The 6,943-nt window shown below is 46.4% G+C and overlaps 1 pseudogene; it reads left to right on the forward strand.

The window, feature by feature from the left end:
• Positions 1-4,029: 4,029 nt before the first annotated feature.
• Positions 4,030-4,874, forward strand: LOC123844553 (small ribosomal subunit protein eS6-like; annotated as a pseudogene).
• The last annotated feature ends 2,069 nt before the right edge of the window (positions 4,875-6,943 follow it).

Here is a 6,943-nt window from a genome sequence, read left to right on the forward strand (position 1 = left end):
ATTTTTTTTTAAATTTTTTTTTTAAGATTTTATTTATTTATTCATGAGAGACAGAGAGAGAGAGAGAGGCAGAGGGAGAAGCAGGCTCCCAAGGAGCAGGGAGCCCGATGCAGGGCTCGATCCCAGGACCCTGGGATCATGACCCGAGCCGAAGGCAGATGCTTAACCATCTGAGCCACCCAGGCGCCCCTCATTCAAAAGATATTTAACTACCACATACTGTATAAATATTAGGCAAGTGCCTGGCATGGGAGATGCTGTAAAGGACCAGACCCACAAAATCCCTGTATTCAATATATATCCACACAAAGACTTGCCCACAAATGTTCATAGAAGCTTAGTTCATCATTGCAAAAAAACTGGAAACAACCCGATATCCTTCAGCAGGTGAATAGATAAAAAAACTTTGGTACATCCTACAATTACTGAGTAATAAGAAGAAACAAACTATTAATACATGCAACAACATGAGTGTCAAAATCAGTATGCTTAGTAAAGGAAGTGCATACGGCATGATTACATTTATATAAAATTCTAGAAAATGCAAATTAAGCAATAGTGACAAAAAGCAAATCACTGGTTGTCTGGACCAGCAGGAAGAAGGCACAAAGGATCAAGGGAAAATTTTTGGTGGTGACGGAAATATCCTGTTCATTAACTTGATTTTGGTGATGATTTCACAGGTGTATACATATGTCAAAATCAATCACATTATATATTTTAAACATTTTTTTTTGGAGAGAGCGTACATGAGGAGGGAAGGGGGTCAGAGGGAGAAGGAGAGAGAGAATACCAAGCAGGCTCCACGCCCAGTGCAGAGCCCGATGCAGGGCTTGATCTCACGACCCCAAGATCATAACCTGAGCCAAAATCAAAAGTCAGATGCTCAACCGACTGAGGCACCCAGGCGCCCCTCACATTGTATATTTTAAATATGTGCACTTTTTAACATTCATTATACTCCTCCAAAATTATCAAAATACATTTAAAATTTTTTAATTGGCCTAAAGAAAATCCCTGCCTTCATGGAACTTACAGCCTAAATGGGAGAGACTGGTAATAAACCAGTAAGTAAACAAACATGGTACAGTGCTTCATACTGTGAAATTAAAACAAACAAGGTAATGGGATAGAGAATAGGGTGGGAGCTGGGAGAAAGGAGCAACTGTAGATAGGATGGTCAAGGAGGGCCTCTGGGGAAGTGGCATTTAAGCTGAGACTTGAATGATGAGAAGGAAAACAGCCATGAGAAGATATAGAGGAAGAATATTCCAGGCAGAGAAACAGCACATGCAAAGGCTCTGAGGCAGGAGTGAGCTTGATGTGTTCAAGGAACAGCAAAAAGATTAGCAAACCTTGAGTTTAGTGAGCAAGAGGGAAGGGTATCCAGGAGATGAGGTTTAGAGAGGTCTTGTTGACCATGGGGAGGAGTTGGGATTGTATTCTAATTGTGTGGGTAATTCAATGGAGGGCCTTAGGTAGAGATGAGACACGATCTGCTTTATACTTTAACACGGCTCTGGCTATTGTGTGAAGAACTAACTGCAAGAGGTGAAGGGCAAAGGCAAGAAGAATAGTTAGAAAGTGTTATATTAAATCAGGTAAGAAATGATGGAGGTAATAGACTAGTGTGGTAGAAGTGGAGATCATGAGAAACAGTTATATGCAGAATTCCTTTTGGAAGTAGAGTTGAAAGGACTTGGCTCATGGGGCGCCTGGGTGGCTCAGTTGGTTAAGCGACTGCCTTCGGCTCAGGTCATGATCCTGGAGTCCCAGGATCGAGTCCCGCATCGGGTTCCCTGCTCAGCGGGGAGTCTGCTTCTCCCTCTGACCCTCCTCCCTCTGACCCTCCTCCCTCTCATGCTCTCTGTCTCTCATTCTCTCTCTCTCAAATAAATAAAATCTTAAAAAAAAAAAAAGAAAGGACTTGGCTCCTAAATTGAATGTGGAAGGGTAAGGGGAAATGGAGAATCAGTGTGACTCCTGCTTTGGCCTAAGCAGCTGGATAAATAATGGTAGTACCATTTACAAGAAGGAGAAGGAGAAGGAGAAGGAGAAGTAGGGAAGATTACTATGGCAATACCCTCCTACCAAAGACCACCAGGAACAAACCTGTGGTTGAACAAATTGGGTTTAAGACTCATGGCAACAAGGGAGAATTCATACCACGGGGAACCATGGGTGTCTCAATAAGAGGTGTTAGAAAGCATTTATTAATGGATTAGAGCTTCTCTTAGGTGATTTGGGGGAAAGGCCAAGGAAGTGATCATTTGCTCTGGATTGGATGCTATTAGGAGGGGAGGCTAATTCCATGATTGGGTATCTTATCAACTCTTATCTAGAATGAAGGAAGACTAAAGCTCTAAGGAGGGAGAGAAGTAGCAGTTAGCTGGGAAAGGAGAATGTTTGGTATTTGTGAGTTTCACAATGACCTTGTTTTTGTCTGTACTTAGATAACGTTACACAGTGGTCTCGCTTTGTCTCACTTCGTCATGATCATAGAGACACGTCTTGTCATTAAACTAATCCAATGTTGGTGTTCTGTGAGATGGATTACGTGCAACACGAGAATAACGTGACCAACCTATGAACACCAGGCCAGCTTCTAACCGACAATAATGCCTAGATGTAATTATCAGACTGGTTCCCCGATGGCAAGGGCTGCTTTTTCTTTCTCAAGGAGAAGAGCAGATTTAGGGGGAAAAGACTCAAAAGTTCTGCTTTGGACATGTTAACTTTCAGACAGGTTTCGATACCCAAGTAGAGATGTTAAGTAGGCAGTCAGATATGCAGGAGGCAGGTCTGGATCTCAGAGTAGGGGCTTTGGGGATTTATAAAATATAAATTTGGGGATCACTGTTAAGATGGTATTTATGTATAGAGAAGATATTTTGCATGTTGGGACTAGTCAACATCACAAAGGGAGAGAGAATAGATGGAGGAGAGAAGATGTGCCACGATGGAGCCCCGGGCAATTCAACGGCAGGAGGAACCAGCAAAGGAGACTAAGAAGAGAAAGGACTGGCAAAGGAGACAAAACCAGGAGATTGAGGCGTTGTGGAAGTCAAAAGAAAGTTTCAAGAAAGGAGCGTTAAATGTGGCTGAGCAGTCATAGAAACGAGGACTGAGAATTGAGCATTAGATCGGCAACACACAGGTCATTTGTGACCATGACAAAGCCGTCCCATTGCTGCGGTGTAGGTGACAACCCGGCTGCAGTGGACTGGGGAAAGATTGGAAACGACCATTACTGAACCTTGACCATGAGCCAGGCACTATGCTAAGTTGCTCAGTCTTCACCACAACGCTGGGAGGTAGGTGCAATTTCTTACATCCATTTTACAGATAGGGAAAGGGGGCTTGGAGAAGGTTAAGCAATGGTCCTCGAATTACCCAGGCAGTCTGGCTTTAAAGCTCATGCCACATGCACTACGTTGTTCTGCTTTAGCTGATGATGGAGACCATGAAGAGGTGGGGCTCTTGAACTGACCTGTCCTTGGACTTGCTAGAGGGAAAGCCCGAACCTCTGAGGGATGGTGCCAGTTACTCGGGACATGATAGGAATTCCATCCTTCCAGGTCCTCGTGGACTCCATCCTAGTATTTCTTCCCTCACTCACCTCAACCATTCCTCTCCAGCGTCCTGTTTGCTAAGTTAACCTTCCAACAGACAGAGTCCTTGGCTTCTCTCCCCTTATGCTTGTCCCAGTTACTCCCATCCCCACCCCCATTCCACCCTCCACCCAGGAGACTCACATGGAAATGCAGGTGCCCTCCTAGATGACTGAGGGTTGGATCTTCTGAACACCCCTAGAAGTAGTGGGGACAAATAAAAAAAAAAGCCGAAGTGCTGTTCTTGAGCTTACCACAATGGTTGGTACCACCAGAGCAGCCTTACCCATCTCAGGTTTGGGAGTCTAGGACAAGCCCCCCTTCACACCTCCCACCCTCACAGGTGTCTGAAAGCCACCATTAAAGATGCATTGCTCTCTTTTGTTGTGGCAACTCGGAGGCGGTCGGCTGTCTCAAGATGAAACTGAACATCCCTTTCCTAGCCACCAGCTGCCGAAAACTCATTCAGCGGATGATGAACGCACACTTCATAACTTTGATGAGAAGCGCATGGCCGCAGAAGTTGCTGCTGACGCTCTAGGTGGAGAATGGGAGGGTTATAGGGTCCTAATCAGCAGTGGCAATGACAAACAAGGCTTCCCCATGAAGCAGGAGGTCTTAACCCCTGGCCGTGTCCACCTGCTCCTGGGCAAGGGGCATTCCCGTTACAAACCAAGGAGGACTGGAGGAAGAAGGCACAAATCCGTGTGGGGTTGCACTGTGGGTGCCAATCTCAGTGCTCTCAACTTGGTTATTATAAAAATAAAAGGAGGAGGAGAAGGATATTCCTGGACTCACTGATACTACTGTGCCTCGTTGCCAGGGGCCCCCAAAATCTCGCAGAATCCACAAACTCTTCAGTATAAAGAAGATGATGTCCACCAGTATGTTATGAGAAAGTGCCTAAACGAAGAAGGTAAGCAACCTGGGACCAAAGTGCCCAAGACTCAGCACTTTGGTCTTCCACATGTCCTATAACACAAACGTCAGTTTACTTGGAAGAAACAGCATGCCAAGCAAAATAAGGAAGAGGCCACAGACTATACTAAGCTTTTGGCCAAGAGAATGAAAGAAGCCAAAGAAAAACACCAGGAACAGATTGCCAAGAGATGGAGGCTGTCCTCTCTGAGAGCTTCTCCCTCGGCGCCTGAGTCCAGTCAAAATGGAGAGTTTTCCAAGAGTAACAACTCAGTAAGATCAGACATCAAAAAAGATGATTCCTTGGGTCATCACGGGGATGAACAGCAGATGAGACATAAATGAGTAAGACTATTAGCCCCTGGCAGCAGGGAAGGAATCGTTCTGGAAGACTGGGACTGGGAGTGATGGTGAAGCTTGGAACAGAAAGAGAACACATGAGATCAATACCAATCCCATAGTTCCGCCAAGGGCTGGTCCTGACCGCCGTGCCCCCAGAGGAGTGGTCCCGTGAGAAGAGGAATGAAATTAATGTGCCCCCTTGTCTCCACTCTCTCTCTTCCAGGCCTGCTGGAGATGCAACCCCTGCTAGGTCATCCTGAGATCCTCAAAGAGCCAAGGGGAGGCCCCCTGTTTCTTCAGGGACCTGACGCGTTTTCAGGACTGGACATCTTGTGGGTCAGGTATGTGAGAATTCAGTGAATTCATACTGCAAGCCAGTCATTCGCGACCACCCGAGTCCTCCGCAGGGCTCGGAGGACAAAACTTTCGAGATATCACTCTTTCCAGATTTCACCGAAATCCACAAGTAGAGATTCTGTCCTTGGGTTTCACCTTTACATTGTCCTGAGTGGGCTATTATAAACCGTGAACACCCCCACAGGGCATGTCACAGGAAACAAGGAGTACGCGCCCTACCCCTTCTATGTAAAGTCATTTAGGTGCTTGCCTTTTTCTCTGACTTAAAAAAGCACCATTGCCCAAGAACACAAATATACTTAATGCCACTGAACTGTATGCTTTGGGAAATGGCTGAGGGAAATTTTACCTTCTGTATGTTTTACCACAATTAAAAAAAGAAAAAATGTATCTGAGGTATCCCCCTGTTTGCGCTGAGTGCATTCTCTTCAGGGGAAGAGGCCCAGGCCGCAGCTTTTCCCAAGACCCTGCCCTCCCTCAGAACACAGCTGATGAGGGACCGGTGGGGTCGCGTAGGACCAAAGTGTGCAAAATTCAGTGTCTTGGTACCCCCGTGTGTCCTGCAACACAAACATGGGCGTATTACTGTGAAGAAACAGTGTACTAAGACAAATAAGGAAGAGGCTGCAGAATATGCTGAGCTTCTGGCCAAGAGAAAGGGGCCAGAGACGAAGGCCAGGGACAGATTGCCAAAAGACAGAGGCTGTCCTCTCTAAGAGCTCAGTACTCCACATGTCCTATGCTCTGAGATCCAGCACAGAACGAAGAGTTGCTTTAATCACATCATTGGTCTTCCTGGACCAACTGTAGGTTGTGTTAAGTGAAAAAAAGGGACTTCTCATCCAGCTTCTCCTCCCGGAAGCCTCTTCTTTTTTTTTTTTTAAGATTTTTTTTTTATTTATTTGCTAGAGGGAGAGAGAGAGAGAGTGAGAGTACAAGCAGCGGGAGTGGCAGGCAGAGGGAGAAGCAGGCTCCCCGCCAAGCAAGGAGCCTGATGTGGGTGGGACTCGATCCCAGGACCCTGGGATCATGACCTGAGCCGAAGGCAGACGTTTAACGGACTGAGCCACCCAGGCGTCCCTCCCGGAAGCCATTTTGATAGGTGATTCAAATTCACCTGGGGTTGGCCATTGACCCACGTGATCCATTCACCCTCGGTGGTCCTCAGTCACGCTCCCTTACCTTCACAGAACATTCTAGATTGCTCTTCCTCCTACCTCCCTCATGAAGCCTGTGATTCCTCCCCTTCATTCTCTTCTCTTCTGCCCCCCCCTCAATCCCTGACCTATGTCTTCAAAGTCTAGACTCCAGTCCTGGTGGAACCCTGAAAATACGGTATTATTGTCGTATTTTTTTAAACAGGTTACTGTGGGGCTATGGGTAGAGGGGATGAGTAGGATGGTGAGACAGTTACGCACAGACTCCTAGTCATCCAAGATTCTGAGAATGGGGGAGATGGGCTCAGAAATCTGGGAGCTAGTGGCCAAGTCCCTACAATCCTCTTCTCTGAGCAGTAAGAGCAGACTTTACTGCGTGGAGAATTTTCTCTCCCCCCGCCCGCCTTCCACCACACAACACTCCAAAGGCACTCCCCCAAGAAGGGAAAAAGGGAAATATAAACTTGACACCTTATGCTTCTTATAGCTGCTGTACTTCGAGCTTTTTCCCATGCATTATCTTACTTGATCCTCAAATCCCCACAGCTGTGGAGACAG

Source organism: Mirounga angustirostris, unplaced genomic scaffold (assembly GCF_029215605.1).
Source record: "Mirounga angustirostris isolate CCGP_5_RB_7025 unplaced genomic scaffold, mMirAng1.0.hap1 SCAF_11, whole genome shotgun sequence".
Classification (NCBI taxonomy): Eukaryota; Metazoa; Chordata; class Mammalia; order Carnivora; family Phocidae; genus Mirounga; species Mirounga angustirostris.